Raw genomic sequence first — 25,419 nt, 5'->3', positions numbered from 1 at the left:
AGGATGGAGTGTGTGTGTGTGTGTGTGGTTGGGGGGGTTGGAGGGAAGATGGGGAGGGCTTTCACAGCGCCACGGCTGAACAATCGAGGTGCCCGCTGATGGGAGTTGTGTTTTCTTTAGCACCGAGGCTCACAGCAATTCCCCTACAGCTCTTCACAACTGAGTTTTGGCCTGACAATAAACAACAGTTTAATACTTGATCTAATCTCAGCCACGAGGTGAGTACAGGCTCGTGCAGATGTTCCCATCCAATAATCTATCCATAATTGATGAAACAGGGAGGTCAGATGTAACGTTGCCGGCAACAAATAAATGATTATTGACAAAACTGAGCCAGTGTGGCACAGAGCAGCGGTGAGACGGCGAGCGAGGAATGCCGAGCTGCCTGAAGCAGAGAGACAGGAACTTGCATGGAGCAGACAGAGAGAGAGAGAGAGAGAGAGAGAGAGAGACAAAGAGTGAGACACAAGGGCCCGCGGATGTGCAGGAGAGGTGCCGGTCCCTGAGGATGGAGAGAAGAGGAGGAGGAGGTGAGTGAGGTGTGGGGAGAGCACTGGGCCAGCTGTCTGCCCTGCTTTCATCTCCACGCTGCACGTCGAATGCAATCAACCTGAGCGCTGAACATAGGGGACGCTCCATCCAGAGCCGGATCACATCCAGAAGCTGCAGGAGAGAGAGACAGAGAGACATCGACAGTCAGAAGAGAGGACAAGTAAGAAGAGTGGGAGAGAGAGGGAGAGAAAGAGGGACAGTCAGAAAAAAGGACGAGTAAGACAGAGAGAGAGAGACAGAGAGAAGAGATTACTAGTAAGAATGAGGGGAAGAGAGAGAGAAACAGAGACAGCCAGAAGAAAGGACTAGTAAGAGTGAGGGGGAAAGAGAGAAAGAGAAAGAGAGAGAGATGGACACTCAGAAGAAAGGACGAGTATGACAGGGAGAGAAAGAGAAACAGTCAGAAGAGAGGGTGAGTAAGAACAAGGGAGAGAGAGAGAGAGAGAGAGAGAGAGAGAGTCAAAAGAAAAGACTTGTAAGAATGAGAGAGAGTAAGAGAGAGAGAGAGAGAGAGAGAGAGAGAGAGAAAGTGAGGACGGTTAAAAATGAGAGGAAGGGGAAGAGAGACTGTCAGAAGAAAGGATAAGTAAGAATGAGAAAAAAAGGGGAGAGAGACAGTCAGAAGAAAGGATGAGTAAGCAAGAGAGAGAGAGAGAGAGAGAGAGAGAGAGACAGACAGACAGACAGACAGAGACAGTCAGAAGAGAGGACGGTTAAAAATGAGGCAAAGGGGGAGAGAGACTGTCAGAAGAAAGGATGAGTAAGAATGAGACAGAGAGAGAGAGAGAGAGAAAGAGAGAGAGGGAATATGTATGTGTGGCGCATGCTCATCATTTTAATCCAGTGTGTAAACCGGAATGATCCGCTACACACTTCAGTCATGTCCTACATGGTTAATAACGTTTAGCGTGCAGTGTGAGAACAAATATCCAGGAAACAAATCGAATCATCTGCTTAAATTCCCTCACAGGGGCTGATGAGGAACAGCGATACTTTGATTTCATGGGGAATTAAAATACACTGTAATGATGAACTGCATGGTTTACTTCTTAAATTTTAGATCATCACCTCATCTCAGTGACTGCAGCTGATGTGTGAAATCTGAAAGAGAACTAAAATGAATTCAGAGAATAAAGCATTCATTAAAACATTAAATAAAAATAAGAAAAGGTGTTAGCTCTGTGACCACTAGCCGCACCGCACAGGTTTAGCATCTTGTACCTTTTGTAGCTTTCCGATAGTTTTAGTTATCTTCAGCATGAATACACCAGCAATGATGTGAACAAAGTATTTTACCCCATTACAGGACTGAACATTATTTAAGGATTAAGGAATCAGTCCTTCCAGGATTTATTTGTGCGTGTGTGTGTGTGTGTGTGTGTGTGTGATTGTTGTGGCCAAAAATGCTTGATTTTGCAGCTGCTTTTTTCAAAACGTGTGACACAGCTTGAATTTTTTGTGTTTTCTTTCACAGAAAACACATTGGTGAAATCGCAAATAATTTATTTTAAAATATATAATATTTTTATATTCACTTTTATGATATTTATAACATTTCAAATGTTTTTTTAATCACTTTCTCTGCCCAAAATGCCTGCTTTTGCTGCATTTTTTCCAACATTTATTTTATTTTATTTAAAAAGCTTTTTAAATGGGCGAAACAGGATTCTTCATTTAAAGTAATTTCCCAATCAAGACACGTGTAACAACTTTCTATGAGAGCTGTACTCATGTTCCATACACGTGAGCAGCTGAATGTGTGTTGTGATGACGTCACATGACACGTCTCTCCGGAAATCTGCAAAAAATCTGCAGTAATTTTTAAAAATTGCAAGCTCTGCCGAATATCACAGTGCTTTCTTGATTTTGCGATCGCAAAAAATATGAAATCTTCTACAGACTGAGGAATAAAGTGTTCAGTGTTGTGTTGTACAGGTGGAAAAATAATCACAGTTCATAAGCACAGTTCTGTGCATCCTGAAGTGCTTTATTTTTAACTCAAGTAAGTACCAACCAGTATAGTTTTAATCTATTAAAGAGTCTTAATCTATTTTTTTTCATTTATTGTTATACAGTGGGATCTCAGTATATGAATGCCCTCCCTTACGAGTTTTTGCCTTAAGAATTGAAATTTGCCAGGAAATTTGCAATGGCATACAAAGCGTTTTCAGCATATGAATGAATCAAACGCTGGCTAAGTTGCGTGTACATCCGGGAGCTGTTCAGAACTTGTTAGCGTCATTGGAAAGCTAAGTGAAGTGAGTTTACGAATTTTAAGAATCTTTTTTCAGGCAGTGAAAGCTGTTTGGAAAGAGTCAACCCACGATACCAACGTTGTCTTCAGCATGCGACAAGCTAGGTGATTTGTCGGGTGTTTTTTTGTTGACAGATTGGTGGTGTGGGTGGTCTGTTCTATTTTTAGCCCAAGCTTGGTGGCACGACTTCCTGTGAGGACCCTTGACATGGAATGCTTGGCTTGGGTCAGTTCTTCATAAGCAGCCATACAGCTTACATACGCTTCATATTGGTCATATTTCTGGGTAGCTGGAACGGATTATCTCCATTTACATTATTTCTTATGGGAAAATTTGTTTTGCAATACAAATTTTCACCCAAAGAACTTGTCTCCAGAACGAGTTTCCACTGTATATAACACTCCTGTTATCACTTATACCTGCCTTCCTCACCAGCCTCTCTTTCTAGAACAAAAAAATGCTGAGAAACCTCAAATCTTCTCGTTCTTGAGTTGAGAAACTTTACTTCTGACTGCTACCAAGTGCTAACACTGGAGACTCCTTCTATAAATGTTAAACCTTTTCTTCATAAAGTTATTTTCTTAACATATTCCTTATTAGGTTTAGATTAGATTAGATGTGAAGCATCTAAATAAAAAATCTCTAAAAAGGTCGTTATGTAGGCTATAGAATTATATCAATATAAGTCCTTGTTGCTGTAATAAATGAAGTTCTTGCTATAATTATATTATAAAGAGTCACAGTAGAACTTATATATTTAACTTTATTTTTTTCCCTTTAATTTAATTACATTCATGTAAGAATGATCGTTTTTAGGGTATACAAGTGATCATGCACTACTAACATAAACATGTCAGAACTGCAGTTATAGGAAATGAATCAACAGCCTCTGACCAATCAGAATCAAGCGTTCACCGATGTCATGGTAGAAATTATGTCAAAGAGCCGATTTATGAAAATGGAAACTTGTGTAATGCATCAAATAACGTTAGGGTTTGACTTTCCAGAACTTTCTAATGTTTCCATTATAAACAGCTAATTTTTAACCATGTAATTAGGAAGTTCCTAAGCAATGTAAGTGTGTGTCAGTGTGTGTGTTGCTTTTTTCCCTTTTTTTCGCGCACATGATCACTAGCTTCACCCTAACCTGCTTTGCTGTTACTCTCTCACTGAGAGGCTCGCTCGCTCTTAATTACTGGATAAGATCATAAATATTTTAAGCATATGCTTTCCCTCTTTGTCACTGGAGTTCACAACTAAGAGAAACAAGTTCATCTGCATATTAATAGGAAGGCAAGGCTAGGGGTGGCGTACGTGTGTGTGTGTGTGTTACTGGTTGCCAGAGTGGTGGCAGCAGGGGGAAATGGCACTCTTTCACAGCAGCTGCTCTTTTTAGAACAGACCCATCCCTCCCTTCCTCCCTCCCTCACTCCCTCCGTCCCGTCCTCTCTGAGGAGTCGAGCCCCGAGGAGCCTCGTCTGGGCCACAAAGGGATAAGGACAAGTTTGGGGAGGGATGGGAATGTAACATAGGGGCTTCATCAGGATGGAGAGCAGGGACACAGACATATGGATGTGTGTCAGGACTTCTTGGTGACTGCTGCTAAACTGGAGCATTCATCCTGAGAGGCGAGCGGAAAACAGTGTGGCATGGAGACCGTGTGTGTGTGTGTGTGTGTCTGTGGGATGTCTCCTTTTGCAGGCCGCTCTAATGACTAGCCGATGTCCTGTGGGAGATCCGAGCTGTGATTGTGGCTCTGTAAGCATCTGAGGCCCTCATGCTCCAGAGAGGAGCCATTAAAATGACAATATAAATGGAAATCTCGGGCGATAATTCTTCAAAACTCCAGCCGTGGCGTGGATCAGTGAGTAAAAAACGGAGGAAGCCAAGATTAAATTGTGTCTAATTGAATTTATGGACCTTTAAACTACCACTTAAGCACCATCAGCGCCTTGTAATGATATGCTTTACTTAGCGAGGCTAAACAAAGACAGTTATGATTCGCTGCAGATCTAATGGTGTGTGTTGACCCGTGATTTGATAGAGCAGGACATTCAACTTCTTAATGGGCCCGTCTCCCACATTGCTGCCGCACACTGGATAAACACTGGGTGATTATAACGTTCTCTTAACAGCGACGGAAATCAGAAAATTGGGAAAATCTGGGGGGGAAAAGTCCGACTGCTCTTTAATATTCGGTAAAGTCGTAGCTACCTCGGCTCAGTAGGTCTCACATGAAACAGATACATTCAAGTTCATAGTCGGAGCTAATTAGTTTGACCCCTCGCTGTCATAATTAGCATGTATTTGGCAGAAAGTGAGACACAACCTCCCTCTTCAAACAATCTATTATCATGCAAAGTAGGGTCAATGCAAGGCAGGGTGGCTGTGGTTGTGGGGAATCAGCACGCGTCACTGAAATTCCTCTCCACTTAATGAGTCCAGCTAACCAAGTCATTAGGAATATTTATTTTTTTCTCATTTGGTGTTTCGGTTTTTGGTCACCTAAGAGGCTGAGAGCTCTGGCTTCAAGTATGAGAGTTTCAAATGTTTATTACACATATTCACTGAAACTGATCCTTTAGTAAAAGGTCAACGTCACACAAACACTTTTCTTAATTCTTCCTGTACAATCCTGTTATTAGCTATAGTGAGATCGAGACCAATAAACCAATCAGAATCCTGCATTTTCCTCAGAAGATCTGAATGCAATTCCCTTTTGAACAAGTATGATTAAAATCATTAATATGGAAATTGGTTGATGGTACATCGTGCTTTTGCGACTTTCTGCCATCCATCTAAAAAGCAATTTATTTGTTTTATTTTATTTACCTTATTTCCTCATTCCAACAGAAATGAATTCCTGACTTCGCCACTGTAGGCAGCTATGTCTTTCTGACTATAGACTGAACAAAATGCCATTTATTTGAGACTCCTGCTCTTGTCCAATGAATAACAGTTAAAAGTTACACTTATTCTCGCTGGAAAACGTGATTTTTTCTATTGTTCTCTCAAAGAATGAATCTCCATTTCTTGAATTAATATAATAGCTTAAGCTTAAGGTTGATTTGGACAGAAAATGCATAAAATATTTACATAAACATGGCAATTCTTAACTTTAACCACTATAAAGAAAAATGTTGGCAGTTTTTATCGATATTATATACTACAACAGGGTTGAATTCTCTATTCTGATTGGTCAGATGGTGTTGATTCATATTGTTATCTAATATTTCTAGTTTCTGACATTAATACATTGCAAAAAATCAGACCATGAAACCTATTTCTAGAAATATTCACTCATTTTAAGATTAAATTATTTTAGTTTTGTTGATTTTTATTGTTTTTAAGAAATAATTATGTGAAATTAGCCATTCTGGGACATTTTCAAGAAGGAAATGTGGCTCTGAAGAGACTAAATATAGGCTTAAAATCTTATATTAGCTTACCAGCAATTTTACTTAATTTTCTCATAAAACCATGTGATTTTTGACGTTGTCTTAATGTCGTGTGAAAAGAAATACAAACAGAAATAACAAGAAACTATTAAGAAAGGTTTAATTAGAGAAAAAGAACTAGCTTGCACTGTCTGCTCGACCAAGAGAACTGTGAGTAAATAAATAAATAAACAAAACATACTCTGCTTGACAAGGAATTATATTGTGTTTGTTATTATTTTTGCTTTTCCTGAGAACTGCACTAAACTAGCTACTTCAGCTAATTCAGGTAACAGTCCTGCCAATTTTTCATACATTTACATTTTTCAGGTCTACATTTGAACAAAAGTCGGAAAGGTTACAATTGTTTAAGCCTATAAATTGACCGAAATTTATCTAAGACTCTGTAAGGAATGGATAATTTGAGGCTAATTCCATGCTACTGAAGGTATTAGCAAAGGCATTAGCATAATGCTGTGATGTGTATCATAACAAACATGACATCACTCCAAGCCAGAAAATCCTGGCCTCGTTCAGAAGTCCTATACCACATGTTAGTCTGCTTGTGATCCCAAACCTATTTGAAGTAGCGAGCTCTATTGATACATCTCAAACTGAAGGTTCTCTCTCAGATATCCCGCGATTAGAAGACAAAAGGAACAATTAAAGAGGGTGCTGTTGTTTTGGATTAGAGGCTGTCCTCTCGCTTACGGTCTGCCCGTGTCTGGATTATTAAGCTTTCAGTGGAGGATTTATCCAGAGGCCACATGGGCCATTGCCTGAGGGTGCCCCCCCCATTCAATGTCTCCTCCTTGCTTTTATTGCCTGGCTTTTATTCTGCCAGGCGGTCCCACTGCTGTCAGGGGTGAGGTGGGGTAGGGAGGGAGTGGGGCTCTTAGGATAACTGGCCTCAGGCTTTCCCCAAAACCCCTTAAATCAGCCCCGGCGTAGATGTATGCAGCGCCCAAAATGAGAGACGTTGATGCCTCATATAACTCATGCCATGCAGAAATGAGGGTTCTAGACACAAGTAATGGCTGAGATTTTAGAGGCTCATGAGGAAGTTATATCTCGTGGTAGAGGCTTGGAAAATGTTAAATTGGTAATGTAGCGCAATATCGTTGTATCTCCATAATTGTGGTGCTCCAATGCTTGGTCTGTCAGCAGAAAGTCTCTTGTAAAACTTTACGATTTTTGAAAATGACCCTCAAATATGTCCCTACAGCAAGGGATTCTTCTTCGTTCCCGAACTACCTGAGCCAGGTAGCTATGTGCTTAGTCACAATGACAAACTTCTCACAGACAACTAATTTGATTCCATCCCTTCCCAGGGACGCTGACTTAATAAAATCATGGCTGTTGTTCAGAATTTACCTGGTTACCAGTGGGACAGATTAAAAAATAAATAAATAAATAAAAAACCATTGGTACTAGCCAGGAAGATCTATCATCAACATTTTGTGCCCACTGGCAGATGATCCCCTTGAAGGAAAGCTGGTGGTTCAATGAATCCAGGCAATATTGTATAAGCTGGAATTTGAGACTGGGGAGTTGTTAGGCCATTGAGCACTATTGCCGAGGCTGAGATGATGAAATACAAAACATTACATTGGCAGAATGATCTCATACCGTTTGTGCCCAAAGCAAAGTAAAAGATCTATAATATGGCTGACTGGCTTTTTGACTTTTTTTCAAATAAATTGCAATAATACTCCAAAAATCTGTTATGAGCTTTGATGAAACTAGGAAACTCATTTTCCCCATTTTCATAAAAGCAGGAGAGAAACGTGTCTCTTTAATTTGCCTGTAAAGAAGAAATATCTGTGCTTGGTTAGCGGTAGAGACTAGGGGGAGATGAGAGCGATCGCACTTACCCTCGGCTTGAACGTACTGCAGAGATAGAAAGAAACGATGTACAGTAAATTTGGGTGGTTTTCAAGGATCTGGATCAGTTAAGAAGACTCCTAGTTTGCAACTTGGGTCCAAATAAATAAATAAATAAATAAATAAATAAATAAATAAATAAATAAATAGATAAATAGATAAATAAATAAATAAATAAATAAATAAATAAATAAATAAATAAATAATAAGACAGGGTTTTTCAATAACGTCCACAACACTACCTTTAAATACACTTCAAATGCACTTGCTTTTAAGTCTGAAAAATTCATTACAATAAAAAAAATCATTGCAGTATTCACATTACAATAAACAATACATTATAGTGTCTCATGGTTTCATTAAATTCTGCACAAAGTTACTCGTCTGTGCACAACACATAAAAACATGCAAGTTAATAGAATATTCTGGATCAAGTGCTATTTTATACAAGGCGAGAAGTCGTATTATTCAGTGAAACCAAATCAGCAGTGATTGATGTGATCATTACAACTAGGACTATTCATTACTGTCTCCTTAATCACATATCAGCAGAATAGTCTTTCAGACAGCAAAGAAAAAAAAAACCTTCTTTTCTTCTTCGGCTTCTTCAGTCCACATTTTCTCTCCCTGATTTTTATTCAGGTTTAAAGGCATGAGATTTTTTTCAAGATAAATCTAGCAACCTTTCGCCCTATGTGCGCTGGGATAGGCCCCGGCAGACCCCCGTGACCCTAGGAGTCCTTGGAATAAGCGGGTATAGACAATGAAAATCTGGCAACCTTGCAGGCAGATTAATTAGACTAGCAGGTGCATAACCTGACTCTGAATATGAGGAACTTTCCATGTGTAGATGCTGACATATGTTTTGGAAATTTTTCTCTTTTTGTACTGCGCTTAAGCCAAAAAAAAAATCAGGGATAGAAAATAAGGACCGATGGAAAGAGCATGCTTTTCTGTGATGTCATATATATGATATATGAACAAGCAAAAGATGAAAAGTCTTGAAAAATAAACATTTAATAGGAGTACAGTATGTAAGTAGTATAGTATAGTATAGTATAGTATAGTATAGTATAGTATAGTATAGTATAGTTTAGTATAGTATAGTATAGTATAGTATAGTATAGTTTAGTATAGTATAGTATAGTATAGTATAGTATAGTATAGTATAGTATAGTATAGTATAGTATAGTATAGTTTAGTATAATATAGTATAGTTTAGTATAGTATAGTATAGTATAGTATAGTATAGTATAGTATAGTATAGTATAGTTTAGTATAATATAGTATAGTTTAGTATAGTATAGTATACTATAGTATAGTATAGTATAGTATAGTATAGTATAGTATAGTTTAGTATAATATAGTATAGTTTAGTATAGTATAGTATACTATAGTATAGTATAGTATAGTATAGTATAGTATAGTATAGTTTAGTATAATATAGTATAGTATAGTATAGTATAGTATAGTATCGTTAAGGCCACAGACTGTTCTTACACCAGCCCCAAAATGATTTTACTCCTTCAGCCTTGCCAGAGAAGCACTACTTGGTGTAAAATTGGCGACACTGGCAACCCAATTACCATACACAATCAATGGCACTCCAATAAAAGGAGGAGCTTAATTAAGTTTTATATTCACCATTTACAAGTATATTTAATCATTTCTATTTCTATTTAATATTTACAGGTTAAATCAGACAGAAAATAACATCTCATAGATTTATCCATGTATTTATTTGTAAATCTCTGCATTTCACAAGTGATTGGCAGCAAAACAGCAAAATAGAGGCAGCTCCAGAGTGGAACAACGGTAAAGTAAACTAAAGCAGATCAGACAGGGGGACCTGGTAATTAATAAATGAACAATCTTTGAAAAAAACAAATTCTATTTCTAAATTCAACTGGGTTTATGAAGGTATAAGGTGTTAAAAAATCAGGGACCTGGTCATGGATCACACATTCCCTCAGAATAATACTGGCTTTTTACTGTTGATTACATTTTGATTGAATTGACTTGATAAAAAGGGAATATCAACTAGTGGATGTTTACAATCTCAAAACGTTCTACCTGTAAGCACAGGATATCAATTCAGCTCAGATTCCTGCTTCCCCATTTCTTTTTTATCTGAAAGTCAACTTTTTAAGTCTGTAAACGTTCACCTGAAGGAATCAACATGTCTTAAATATCTCATGTTTTTAAATGCAGTGTGTGTCAGACTGAGAACTCTGGAGGAGAATGGCTAATTTGGTGAGATGTTTCTGTTAAGAGGTGTTTCCATGGCTGATAAGAAGCAGTAAGTAAATATTACAGGAGGTTGGAGTATCATGAGTGTGTTGTTGGTTCGGCTTGCACACACACACACACACACACACACACAGGTGCAAAGCCTAGACCCACTCGTCCGTCTCCAGCTTGGGTGTCAGAAAGCCTCTTCTCAGTACTATCACATCTCTCACCTCACACCGCTGGAAAGAGTCGAACTCTCCGTGGGCTGCAGGTGAACTAGAGCTGGAGATGCAATACATACTGCAATGCACCAGAAGTGTTGTTTTCTGTTTACAAAAAAATAATAATATTATCGTTTAGGTTAAGTGGCAGAGATTTGTTAATCGAGGACCGGATTTTATGAATGAACTTTAAAATGAGCTGTAATTGAAATGAATGAGCTGTAATTGTAATTGTGGCAGATCTTCTTATTGCTCAAACCATATTTAATAAAATCTATTTTATTATACACTATATTTATTACAATGCAAATGAATAGAAAGTGCTGGATCAAGTGTTATTTTATTGGAAGATGAATAACAAATGTGGAAGTCATATTGTTCAATGAAACCAAATAAGCTGTCTCTTCAATCACATGTCATCATATTAGTCTTTTAGACAGCAAAGTCAGTATTTTCTATCCCTGAGGTTTATTTTTTTAAGTTTTAAAAAAATGTGGTTATGTTTAAAGGAAGTGGTCTGAATTCTATTGCAAAATCCCATAAAAATGACATTTTTACTCAAGAAAAACATTGTAAGACTTTTATTCAAGAAAAATCTGGCAACATTGTGAGACTTTTATTCAAACAATATCTGGCAACCCTGTGAGACTTTTACTCAAGACAAATCTGGTAAACTTGTGAGATTTTGACTCAAGAAATTTCTGGCAACCTTGTGAGACTTTTATACACGCAAGATCTGGCAAACTTGTGAGACTTTTATACACGCAAGATCTGGCAACCTTGTGAGACTTTTACTCAATAAAAATCTGGTAAACTTGTGAGACCTTTACTCAAGAAAAATATGCCAACCTTGTAAGACTTTTATTCAAGAAAAATCTGGCAACAGTGTGAGATTTTATTCAAGAAAGTTCTGGTACACTTGTAAGACTTTTACTTAAGAAAACTCTGGCAAGCTTGTGAGGCTTTAACTCAAGAAAAATCTGGCAACCTTGTGAGACTTTGACTCAAGAAAAATCTGGCAACCATGAGAGACTTTTACTCAAGAAAAATCTGGCAACCTTGAGAGACTTTTACTCAAGAAAAATCTGGCAACCTCGGAGGCCTGTACCAGGCTCTGAATTAAGAAGCACACGATTTAAGCAGGCACATAACCTGACTCTGAAAACAAAAAAGTTTCCCTGTGTAAATATTGACAGATCTACAAGTTTCTTTTTCCTCCAAAAGTTTCTTCACGTACATTCTGTATCACTTCCAGCTTTTTTTTGATAAAGCATGAACTCAGAAAAAGACAGTATGCTTGACTAAACACTGAATCACTTTATAATTGAGCTAAGATTATTAATATTCATGCCTGGGCTTCATTGAGATGCCTTAAAGTCATGAGGAACAGCATAATATTATATCTTAAGACCATATCTGGGCCAGCGTGTGTATATCTGAGGGCTCAGAGTGCTCAAAAAATGTTTCTTTAAGAGGACAAATGAAAGTGGTGTTAAGAATTTAGACACACTTAAACCCACTGTCTTCACAAAAGGGCTTAAAGAGGCCATCTGCAAAATTAATATAACTGCGGGTGCTGCAATCAAACAGCTCCAGTGAAATATGGGGACATGTGTGACAGACTTAATGTGCTGCTCTTTTTTAGCCGAGAGAGAGAGAGAGAGAGAGAGAGAGAGTTACTAGATTGACATGAAAGAACAGATAGAGAATTTACTCTCTTTTTTTTTTGAAATTTCACTTTTTTACATCATTTCCTTTCAGCATGCCGGTTAGACCGTGCCGCTTGGAGCAATGATAAACGTGTGTGTTTCTGCCACAAACGATTTTGCTAGAGCCATCTCAATCTCAGGAACAGAGACAAAAGTGGAGGCCGCTCATGTTCACGCTGAGTTCAAGTGTAAACACAGAAAGCTGGCACAAGCTCGAGACAGACAGTAAAGGAAAGAGAGAAAGAGAGAGAGAAATCCAGACAGAGTGAAGGCAATTCTCCTTCCCTCCTATTTGGATGCCCGTTTTTTGAGCGCATGAATATTTGATGAAATGGGCCGAAACCGAAGCCATATAACATTCCTGCATCGCCGACGCTTGCTACGCCCGTAAGCCATAAACATTAAAGGCAAGATTGAGTGCATTAAAATGAACTCGTTCGAATGGCGCATTGATTACTCGATGGAAAGAAAGTCCCCCTACTCCGTAATATAATACACGCCGCGACGGAGGATCGGTTCTTGCATATGAGCCCGAACTTCTCCGAGGGGAGGAGGGAGCCTGCGCCAGGCACGTGCATTTTGTCATCTCGTATCTATCTTTTTAAATGATGTGTACGTTTGCTCTCGATGGGAAGTTAATTAGGTCCAGAGATTGCTTCAGGTATTGTTCAGGTAATTTAAAATGTCAGAATCGGCAGGATGCTCGCCTTGACCCGGGCTCGTGCACCACGTTGGTAATATTGGGAGTAGCTAATTATTTTCCCTTCATTCGTTCTGTGGCTTTGCCCTGCTAGAAAGAGAAGCCAAAAGGAATAATAATTGGAAAAATTAATGAGGTGGGTTTATCGGCCACAAAAGGGCTGTTGCAACATTTCAATAGCAGGAGCTCTTTGGGGTTGTGTTCACAGTGTAGCCTTAATGTTTCGGAGACTTTTACAGCTTCACCTGTATCTCTGCTGCTGGTGGTGGTATTAAGAAAAGAATTGTTACGTTAGGAAAAGTAGCTCTGAGGCTATCCTGCCAGTTTTTGACACTTCCATATATACAGTAATTTCAGAAAAGTCTTAAAGAATCTGCATATACGTTAGCATGAAAAATGTCAAACAGTTAATTCCGCCCAAACTGATTTGTAGAAATTATCCTTCTCGCCTTCTTTTCGCTCTCTCGAAGTTAATAAGACAAAGAAAGACATTATCACACGGAAAAAACGTAAAGTTGTAGCTTTATCTCTGATCTTTAATCTCCTTACAGGAAAGTTCACCACAGTAACAATTCCACAGGTTTTTTTTTAATCTGTTCATGTGGACCTTCCGCTGTGCAAGCTTAGCCTGTTTTTTTGGCAGCTGGTCAGATCAAGCTAGATTTTTCAGCAGGTTTTTGGAACATCCTCAAAGTCTGTTAGTTGCAGTGCTAGTGCGCTAGCTCCCACATGTCACAGGTAGACACCAGTATCAGAGCCTTGGTTCATTTTGTCAAATTCTTTATCATTCGTTTGATGTCAGCCTAAAGTAAGAAAGTGATTATGAAAGTAAGTGAGTAAGCAATTAAGTAAGAAGAACACTTATTATTAACATTAGCTAAGTTAGCTAGCCTGAATAGCACACCAAGTTGGTTCTGGTTATCAAATTATCATTCAAAAATAAAACAGAAATAAAAGATATTTGACACCAGCAGCAGTATCTGTTCAGACAAGAGCTATAGAACCTGCAGAACATGTAGGACATGTAGAAAGCTAATCCATCTTAACTACACAATATGTCTGTGGACAACTGACCATCACATCTATATGTAATTCTTTTACATGTGCTCTCTGTAGTCTAACACTGTAGTACACTCTTGATAATGTTTTGTTTAGCTTTGTAAGTGTGTATTGCTGTTTTCTGTGACTATCAACACTGAAAGTATGAATTATGAATGATAAACTCTGCTATACATCAAAGATGTCAGACCTGACACCCGAGAAGAGTCGGAGAAGTCAGGAGTTTCCATGGTTTCCCTGAGTTACTTCAGGATGGGGTTTGGAAAGCCAAATAAAGCAACTACACTGGAATTTTTTAGCTTATAAAGCCCAGAGAGGAGATCCAGTAGGTGGGGTGGTTCAGAGCATTGAATCTAGTCTGGTCAGCCTCAGTTGGTTAACCAAACTGAAGATTCCTGAGCTGAGATCTTCAGGATTCTGACTCCTAAAGATCGTTACACCGGCAGGCTATGGGACTTACCGAGGAATGTGGCAGAACTCAGGGTGGAGGAACTGCTGTCTTAGTCAAACCATTCCTGGTGCACAGATATCAAGGTTTTATCAAAGATCCCCACAGCTTTCTAAGAGAACCGTGTTGCATCATTCTGAGCACTGTACCGTACATCCTCCCTTCTACTAAAAAGGACAAGGCACTGAGAGAACTTTATGATATGTTCAGTAAATATGAAAACACAAACCCCTTGCTGCTTTTATTGTACTCAGCGGGATCTCAAAACATATCTACCCAAATATGAACAGTATATTACTTTTCCAACCTGAGGTCAAAATACATTGGGCCACTGCTACAGTAATATCAAAAGGGATACAATACTGTCCCTAAAACCATCTTGGGTAAGCCTGACTATATAGCTATCCAGCTGCAGCCTTAATATACCAAGAATTTGAAGTGGTCACTGTTATGGTCAGACACTGCATTGGCTGAATTCCAGGACTATTTTGAAACCAGTGGTATGGATTTGTTTAGGGTAGCTACAGACAATATCCATGATTCTTAGATGGTACATTAACTGGTGTACCTCTAAATGTGTTTGTTTCAGGACTATTTTTTTCCCCTAATCAAAAACCAAGCAGCCATACATAAGATTAGGGAACATAGCATTGCTTTTCGATCTGGTGAATGATAAGTTGTACAAGCAAGTCCATCAGAACAGCCACACACCAAAACCAGAGCACTGCGATTTTTGCAACAATACTCAAAGCATGTGGCACGGCATCCAGGCTGTTACAAATTATAAGGGGAACAGAAAGAAATGCATAAATACTGACACCACTCTTCCAGATAAACTCAACACCTTCTATGTTTCTGTGCTTTGCTTTTTGGGCAGTTGTGGCTTAACGTTCTGGGTTGTTGATTGGTGGATTCAAGCCCCAGAACTGCCAAGTTGCCACTGTTGAGCAAGGCCCTTAACCCTCACTGCTCCACAGGTGCTGTGTCATGGCTGGTCCTGCACTCTGACCCCAACTTATACGTTCATGACAAATAAAGGCTTCTCTTCTGTTCTGCTGATGTCCTGTATAAAGAAATGTCTTCTAGATCATCATGCGATGCTGTGGTGAATGCTCTCAAGGTGACACACACAGATCCTTAGGTCTCTGCAGCAGGTAAACCCTCATAAGCAGTGGGACCTGATAAGGGAGTGTCACCTTGATTATGGGCTGTGCTGCTCAGAAGGCAGGTGTGTATTCAGACATCTTTAACACCTCACTGGTCCAGGCTTTTGTTGTTTTTCAATCAGTGTACCAGTGAAAAGTTAGACTCAACCAAAAGTTAGACTAACCCTAACCCTAACCCTAACCCACAACCACTGCTTATCAGAGGTACTGAGGTGAAAAAGTTAGAAAGCTATAGATTTCTGAGACTGTATATTGTCAAGGGTGTTCAAACAAACACCACAACCATCATCAAGAAAGCCCAGCAGCACCTTTATTTAGAAGGTTGCTGAAAAAGAAAAAAGCGGTCTGAACCACCAACCTCTTACCGAGGCCTACAGAGGATAAATAGAGAGCATTCTCACCAGAGGCATCACAATGTGGAAACATGGAAGGTTCTACAGAGGGTCATCAGGAGTGCTGAGAGATCCCATATTCCCCATAGACAATCTGTTCACCTACCACTACCAGAACACTGTTAGGACCATTCTTGAATCCACCTACCAGCCAGGTCACTCTCTCAGTATCTCAGGTTAACTCCACAGATCAAAGAGCTTCTTTCCAGCTGTTACCAGACTGATGGCTGAGGATATCCAGGCTGGAGAGAGATATCTTTTCTCCAACTCACATCATCAATCACTTACATTTGCAGAATTTGGCAGACATCCTCATCCAGAGTTATTTACATTTTATCTAATTGTTTTATACAACTGAGCAAGTTAGGGTGTTAAGCACCTTGCTCAGGGGCCCAGTAGTTGTAGCTTGATAGACCTGGGACTTAAACTTGAACCCTCTAATCAGTAGGTCAACACCTTAACCAGTAAGCTACCACACACGCCACTTAGGTACTTATGGTCTAAGTAATTTTTTCCCTTGTTTACATACATACATACCTTCAGAGCAAACATATCATAACTGTCATCCACTGGAGGCAACCTGCTGAAAAAATTAATTGCTCAGTTGTATAAAATGAGATAAAATCTAAGTCGGTCTGGATAAGGGCACCTGCCAAATGCTATAAAAAGTACACAATCGTATAGAATGTCTTTGATGCTGTGGCATTATAATTTCCCTTCAGTAGAACTCTGTTCCAGCATGACAATGGCCCTGTTCACAAAGCACAAGCTTCATGAAGACATGTTTCGCATAGAACAACTCACAGAGCCCTGATTCTGACTCAACCCCACTGAACACATTTAGGATGAACTTGAAGACAGACTGAACCCCAGACCTCCTCACCATCCCAACATCAGCACCAGATCTCACTAATGCTCTTGTAACTGAATGAACACAAATCCACACTCCAGCTTCTAGCAGAAAGACTTTGCAGAGGAGTGGAGCTTATTATGACAGCAAAGGAGGAATAAATCCAACATATGGTCAGATGTCCACAAACTTTTGGCCATGTAGTGTACCGAGGAGGATCCAGTTATCTGTAGTACTAACACACAGAAAATTGTTCCTGGTTGAAATGGTTATACTAAAAACCTTTTATGAAGGAAAATTATCAGTTATAGGCCTCTAAATAAAAGGTTTAATGTTTCCGTAGAGAAACAAGCTGAAGAGCACTTAAGGGTTCTAGATTTAATAGTTTTTCGTTGCAAAAGCGACTGTTTTCATTTTCACAAGTTCATTGTGCATTTTCTCATACAACAGAGCAAATGAGACTTTTCTTTATCCGATTTTTAGAGTAATATTTAACATGAACGATGCAAAGCTGTGGAGCTGATTTCATTATGTCAGAAGCTGAGCTCATATGCAGAGCAGTTTTGCTGATTGAAGACCGGGAAATCCAAAAATGTGCCAAATTATCACCTTAGTGGGTGTTACGCTGTTCTGATTGTGCCGAGTTCACCCCTTTTTTGACCTTTTTTTAGTTTATCTTTCACCTGTATCTCATTTCTTATTTAAGAGACTGTGTGTATATCCTGTATACATATATATTTCCATTTATTTATCTTCCTAGTCTTGTTTCATGTTTCAGGTCTATGTTTCTCGCAAATATTACCATAACATTCATTTGTTAAAATTTGTTTTCTGTACATCCACATTTTCTCTATTTATATATTTAAAAAGGCAACCTGTTCATACTACTGCAAGACTATATTAAAGATATACACAACCTATCATAATTACCAGGATTTCGTTTAGTGTCGCTCTCATAGATCATACACATTTGAAGCCTTGTAGAGATGTTGTTGCCATTGCTTTGCTTTACTCCTGGCTAGTCTCTGTAGCTTTTAGCGCTACATCTGCGCTGAATATCCCTGCAAGCCAGCACTGTTAAGATTACAGAACTGAAGTCTCCTTCAAGAAGAAACTTTGTGCTCCCCTGACACCTCGCTTTGGATGTGGCACGAGTAATTATGGAGCAGCGTCTCGTTAGGAAGGTGTCTGTGCCACTGGAAGCACATTTCGGCTGTGGCTGTGGGATCTGCCCGAGGCGTCACTCGCCTGTCAAAGGCATGACAAGCCCTTCATTTCAGCTCTCACTAAAGAGCTTCAGTAGCTGAGCTGAGAACACAGGCACTGCGGCAAGGCTGCAGCTCGCTGACCTCTCCTGACTTTTACTAGCTTCACAGAGCGCAGCTCAGAATTACATGGCCTACATGCTACATAAGTTATATCCACACTACTTATTAAAATAATAAAAATCATTTGCTTCCAATGCCTTTAGAGATTAAGCCTGTCTTTCTGAACAGAAAAGAAATAATTAATACGGTTTAATACGCGTTCATATTCGATCACCTATGTACCTGTATCTATCTCACGTGATGATTTATTTATTCGTATGGAATCAGATTTCCGATAAAAAATGAGGTCTCGCTGAATGAAATTTCCAAGTCGTAATGATGGAGAAGTAATTAAGGCAAGATTCTGAGACAAAGGTCAAAAAGAAAAATCATGTGTACAATACTGACCTGGTGTAAAAGTGTAATTAACTGGAATATATTAATTCTTCAGCACTGCCCATTGAATTATTCATCTCGACTTTGCCTACAGTGTGAATGGAATTTTTTTCACGTAATTATGATGGAAATCATAACATTCGTATGTAGTATGTATACTTTTGTGGGGAAAAAATCTAGTTAAATCACATAAAAAGCTTTATTGGTTTTGTAGAATTTTTCCCTCTGGGAATTCTGTAAAGTTTTTGAGATGAACACAACAACAAAGTGTCTCCAGATTCTACAGCATTAGGTAGACTCCCTTCCTTTATCCAGAGCAACAAACATTTATCTATTTATACAGAGCAGTAGAGGGATAAGGACCTTGTTAAAGATACTTGGCAACTATGTCATCCTGAGATTTGTACTCACCGTAGTTAGGAAGTCTTTATTTGTTACATATACATTACTGCACAGTGAAATTCTTTCCTATCCTTGGGGGTTAGGGTCAAAGCACAGGGTCAGCCATGATGCAGCACCCCTGGAGAAGGGGGAGGTTGGGGGCCTTGCTCAGAGGCCCAACGGTGGTGCTGGAGCTTGAACTACGATCTTCGGGTCAACGAGCCAGAGCCTTAACCACTTGAGCTACCAGCACTCCCGTCTTAACCAATGAGCCACCACTTCTTTATCTAAGTGAAGAACGCTTTTGGAAGTTGTAAAGCCTTAATTTTTTACTGAATCCTTAACAAAACCATTTTAATACAAGTCTACCACAACAGATAAGCTACACTTTAATCGCATGACAAGTTCTAGGTTAAATAAGTAGCAATAAATGGTGGTTTATTCCAGATGCTTATCCAGTTAATTGATAATTAAATGAAGGAAAGAAATTAGAGAAAATATGTGAAAAGATTTCAATACAATTCAATTTATTGTAACTCTTTTAACAATGGACATTGTCTCAAAGCAACTTTACAGAAGTCTAGAAAAATAGAAAAAAAGCTAAAGTCTAAAGTTAGTAATTATTCTTAACATTTATCTCTAATGAGCAAGCCTGAGGTGATGGTGATGAGGAAAAACTCCCTCAGGTGGTATGAGGAAGAAACCTTGAGAGGAACCAGTGAACCTTATCCTCATTTGGGTGACACTGGACAGGAAATAATGTTAATGTCCATAAAACATCAGATTTGAGCTTCCTGAAAACAGTACTCTTTTCAGTAATACCAAAGTTCATGTCCTCAGCTTCAGTAACGCTTTATCCAGGTGGATCCACGGAATTTCATGAATCCTGTGAAAACTTCCACAGAAATACATTGTGGATCTTGGTGAACGCCAACATTCACACATCCATTCGCACACAGTGGCCAAAGTTTAAGAGTTTCCAGTCCAGCTATTGAAATGTTTTTTTTGAGAGATGCGAGTACACCGGAGAACCTGGAGGAACCCAAAGAGATGGGAAGAACATGAAAACTGGGAATGCAGGTAAAGTTGCATTATCAAAGTTACTTTAAATAAAGAAAATAATTCAAGAAGTTTAGTCTAACTTTCTATGTTTGAAATAGAGTTAAAACTAGAAAACTTTTTGCTTTATGATAACGATAATGATAATGATGGTTAACGATTTATTTAAATCATACGAAAGGAATCATTTTCCTGATCGGAGTTGAACCTTACAGAAAGATAAGAATTCTTATATATATATTTACATATATACATATATATATATATTTATATAAAAATCCAAGAAGGTATGTGTCTCATTGTAAAAGCTCACACCTAGAACGGTGACATAAACAACGATCACACGTAGGATAATATTTTCCTTGCATTGTCCCTCGCATTTAACCCACATCTCAGTCACTTTCAGCGTTCCTATTTGAACGCCACTGGAATGTCAAACAAAGAACAACTGCCTGTTAACTCTCGCCTCGTGTTAGCTTCCTGTGTGAGCCGAATGCCAATTCGACCTGCTTCCAGTTTTTGATCTGCGGAGGGAGAGAAAACGGTGGAGGGGAAAAAAAAGGATTCTTTTTATATTCAAATGAGAACATTATCATAAGGAACCCGGCAATAGTAAAGTTCCTCGGTGTCTCATTTGAATAGCTCATATCTTCAAGACGCCCGTGTCGTCGGGTTCATTTGGGCTTTTCGGCCCTCGTACGGGACACCTCTGTAGTCAGGGAATGTCACACGCGCTACTTAGTAATCCATCATGAAAGGATTCCTTTCTCAGATAAAGAGAAATAACTGTCAAGGTTGTAATGAACGACGTAAACACGGAAGATTAATTAGCTCGCCTCGGCTCATATTTTTGTGTCGGAAATTCACAATCAGGGAGGTAGGTGTGCCACTGCTATATATTTTTCACCTTCAGACAAGAAAAATGGTTTTTTATCACGAGTATTATCAGAAAAAGGGCCGACGCTGAGGCACCTGTGGCGGTGTGCATGAGAGCATGCATTATAAATCGTGAGGCAGAGAGAGAAGTCGCTCCCGATTAAAGACGGAGACCAAAAGAGGATCAGACGCTAACATGTCTGCATCTCCTAATGCGTGGATCAAGTCCTTCAGACATCTCACAGAAGCCAAACAAAGCCGAAATGACAAGCTGGTGTCGGAGAGTGAGGAGGAAAGATGGAGCTCAGAGGGTGGGTGTGCTGAAAACTTTTCCATCAAGGATCCCGCTCCTTTGGGAACTCGCTCTCTCTGGTGTCTTCGTCTTCACAATGAATTACAACTAACCTGTTTTTCCTCCCTCTCTCTCTCTCTCTCTCTCTCTCTCTCTCTCTCTCACACACACACACACACACACACACCAGGGAAAAGCTCTCAGGCTTTTCTACAAGTGTTCTCTAATTTCATTTAGATCCCATAATGAACACACACCACCCTGAAATGCTAATTGTTATGGCTGATTAGATGAGTTTCACAGCAATTCCGTGGTGTCACTAATATGCAATTCTGTGCTGGTCAGTAAATGACCACAAGATTACCATAAGCCCTGAAGTGGGATGTTGAAGTAATATAATAATAATAATAATAAAAGTGCTTTTTTCATTCACAGCATAAATTCCTGTGGGGCTTCGGTTCCCTTGTGTACGTTACATTTCTCTCTGGAGTTCATTCCTTGGTAAGTGATGGAGGAATTTTGTTAAGTCAGGAACAGAACACTTGAGTGTGGTGATTTTGTAGGAAAATAATCATGTGTGGGATCCACAGGTACGTCTGCGTGTCCTGAAGGATGTTTAATACTCTGATACAACAGCAAGTTGTCAATGACTCTTTCATCCTGAGAGATTCAGGAGACACGGATTGTCTTACTGACTCCTGCACTAGAGAGAGAGACAGAGAGAGAGAGAGAGAGAGAGAGAGAGAGAAATGGGGAAGACAGATGAAAAGACAGACATAGAGTGGGACAGAGAGAGAGATAAGGAGGGAGAACGTGAGAGAGAGAGAGAGAGAGAGAGAGAGAGAGAGAGAGAGAGAACGAAAGACAGACAAATAGACTGACGGAGAGAGGGACAGAGAGAGAGAGAAACAACAGAGACAGACAGACAGACAGACAGACAGACAGACAGACAGACAGGCAGAGAGACATAAACAGAGAGAGAGATAGAGTTAGAGAGAAAAGAATCGGGGGAGACAGACAGATAAACAGAGAGAGAGAGAGAGAGAGAGAGAGAGAGAGATGAAGATGACATCTAGCTCAAATGGTGGCTTTAATTGATTTAAACTAATTTATTTAAAAAGTGGCTTTATGGCTTTAATCCCAAAGTACAAAAACAGGGTCACATCCTTTCTTACAGAGAGAGAGAGAGAGAGAGAGAGAGAGAGAGAAATAAACACAGACAGGAAACAGACAGAGAGACAGACAGACAGATGAACAGAGATAGACAGAGAGAGGGAGATAAACAGAGATAGACAGAGAGTGGGACAGAAAGAGACAGAAATGGGCAAGACAGACAGATAGACTGATGGAAAGAGGGACAGAGAGAGACAGATAAAGAGATACAGAGGGAGAGAGAGAGAGTGAGAGAGAGAGAAAGAGAGAAGGAAAGACAGACAGATGGACTGACAGAGAGAGGGACAGAGAGAGACAGATAAAGAGAGACAGAGGGAGAGAGAGAGAGAGAGAGAGAACGAAAGATAGACAGATGGACTGATGGAGAGAGGGACAGAGAGAGACAGAGAGAGAGAGAGAGAGAGAGAGAGAGAGAGAGAGAGAGAGAGAGAGATGACATCTAGCCTGTAAAAGGTGGAATGAATCCTAAAGTACAAAAACAGGGTCACATCCTTTCTTTCAGAGAGAGAGAGAAAAATAAATACAGACAGGAAACAGACAGAGAGACAGACAGACAGATGAACAGAGATGGGAGAGGGAGATCAAGAGAGATAGACAGAGGGTGGGACAGAAAGAGACAGAAATGGGCAAGACAGACAGATATGCAGAGAGAGAGAGAGAGAGTGAGAGAAAAAAAGACAGCCAGCCAGATAGACTGACGGAAAGAGGGGCAGAGACAGACAGATAAAGAGATACAGAGGGAGAGAGAGAGAGAGAGAGAGAGAGAGAGAGAGAGAGAGAGAGAGAGAGAGAGAGAACGAAAGACAGACAAATACACTGACGGAGAGAGGGACAGAGAGAGACAGATAAAGAGACACAGAGGGAGAGAGGAAGAGAGAGAGAGAGAGAGAGAGAGAGAGAGTGGATGACATCTAGCCTGTAAAAGATGGCAAAAGATGGCATGAATCCTAAAGTACCAAAACAGGGTCACATCCTTTCTTATAGTCCTGCTGTGGAATTTCTGCTGAACAAGTAACACAAATAAATCCTCAAACATATTTGTTCAGAATCTGAATGTTTCTATATCATGTAGTCTGAGCTGTAATTTAGTTTTATATCAGTGCACTTACACCTTATCGTAACTGAAATGAACTGGATCGGAAAACGTGTGCTTGTGAAATATACGGTAAAGTTTTCTGTAAGGAGATGCTTCCTGAAGTCTTGCTGAAGCTCTTCGAAATTAAAAAAATGACCACAGATTTTTTTTTTTACAGACTTGGGTCAGGACGCATCGTGTGACATCATCAAAAAAGACCTTCAGCCGAAGCCAGCTTTGATTCACGTGTGTTAAACGTGAGTACAGCTCTCATAGAACGTCATTACATGTGTGTCTTTATTTGTAAGAGTTTAAAGGAAGAATCCTGTGCTTGAGATTTCACCAATTCAAGTGGTTTACCATGAAAGAAGAAAAAAAGCTGCAGTACAATCAAGCATTTTGGCCGCAAACAGACTCCTGTAGAGATTGGTCATATCTATCTATCTATCTATCTATCTATCTATCTATCTATCTATCTATCTATCTATCTATCTATCTATCTATCTATCTATCTTGCTTTGTGGACATGGAATGTAACTATAAATGGATAAAAAGTACAACATTATTCTTCACAGGGTTTAATGCTTTACATGCCAAATGTATTATTTTTTTAAAATATGTGTTCAAATGCTCATGCATTGCATTTGTATTGTCCAAAACCTAAATTTCAGTATTTATATCAGACCATTAAGGCATTTTCTGAATGTCTGAATACAGGTTTCAGTACAAACTCTGTAAATTTGTCCCATTGTGTGTTGGGTAAATAGCAAGTCATGTGTAAAGTTAATATGAGTCAAGATTCATCAAGTTGCAGTGTGTGTGTGTGTGTGTGTGCGTGCAGAGTCAGCTCCAGCCTCGTGTCAGGCCCTCCTCCAGGCGGATGATGGAGAGAGGGGAGCAGGAGTTCCTGCCATATGGCTGACCGAAGCCCTGCGGCCTCCCCGGGGGCGGCGCTTCAGCTCAAGCCCTGATCACAGTACAGAGAAGAAGTGGCGATGGAGGAAGAGGAAGAGAGAGAGAAAGAGAAAGACAGAGATCTATCTATCTATCTATCTATCTATCTATCTATCTATCTATCTATCTATCTATCTATCTATCTATCTATCTATCTATCTATCTATCTATCTATCTATCTATCTATATGTATGTATGTAAGTATAAAAAGAGAAAGAGGGAGAGAAAGAGAGTGAGATACACATACTATATACATGATCAGTTTAAGCATTTAACATAGCATCATGCAAATTCATGGCAAACTTTTATAATTTATTTATTTATTTATTTATTTATTTATTTATTTATTTATTTATTTATTTATTTATTTATAAAAATGTATTATTTATTGTTTATTAATTAAAAAAGATCCAAAAATATAAAACAAGTGTGTTTTTGTTGTTGTTTGTTTGTTTGTTTGTTTGTTTCTTTCTTTCTTTCTTTCTTTCTTTCTTTCTTTCTTTCTTTCTTTCTTTCTTTCTTTCTTTTAATAGGCTGTAGGAGTGTTGGATTACTAATAGGAAGGTTGTGAGATTTAATCCCAGCTCCACCAAGCTTAAGCCCTTAAGCAAGGCCCTTAACCCTTAATTGCTCAGTTGTATAAAATGAGATAAATGTAGGTCACTCTGGATACCAGCTTCTCCCCATTGCTGTAAATGTAAAGAGAAATAAAAGTAAGCAATGCACATAAAGTGAATTTAGTAACATTTATTTTTTTGTATTATTTTACTTTATTGGAAAGTCTGTGGCCTTGATCACTCTATATATACTGTATATACTTTTTATACTAGTCCATCTGTGAGAGTTTATTCTACAGAATTAACTTTTTTAGCCTCCAAGTAAGAGAGAATTTGAAATCGACTCATCAATAAATCCCACAGACACTTCAAATGTTATAGTTCACATATTTCACAGATGCAGTGCATGCATTTCTTCCGACATTTTTTTTCCACTTTTCTGCA

This window comes from Hemibagrus wyckioides, linkage group LG03 (genome assembly GCF_019097595.1).
Source record: "Hemibagrus wyckioides isolate EC202008001 linkage group LG03, SWU_Hwy_1.0, whole genome shotgun sequence".
Lineage (NCBI taxonomy): Eukaryota > Metazoa > Chordata > Actinopteri > Siluriformes > Bagridae > Hemibagrus > Hemibagrus wyckioides.
The sequence above is the reverse complement of the archived record's forward strand: the minus strand, read 5'-3'. Positions refer to the sequence as shown.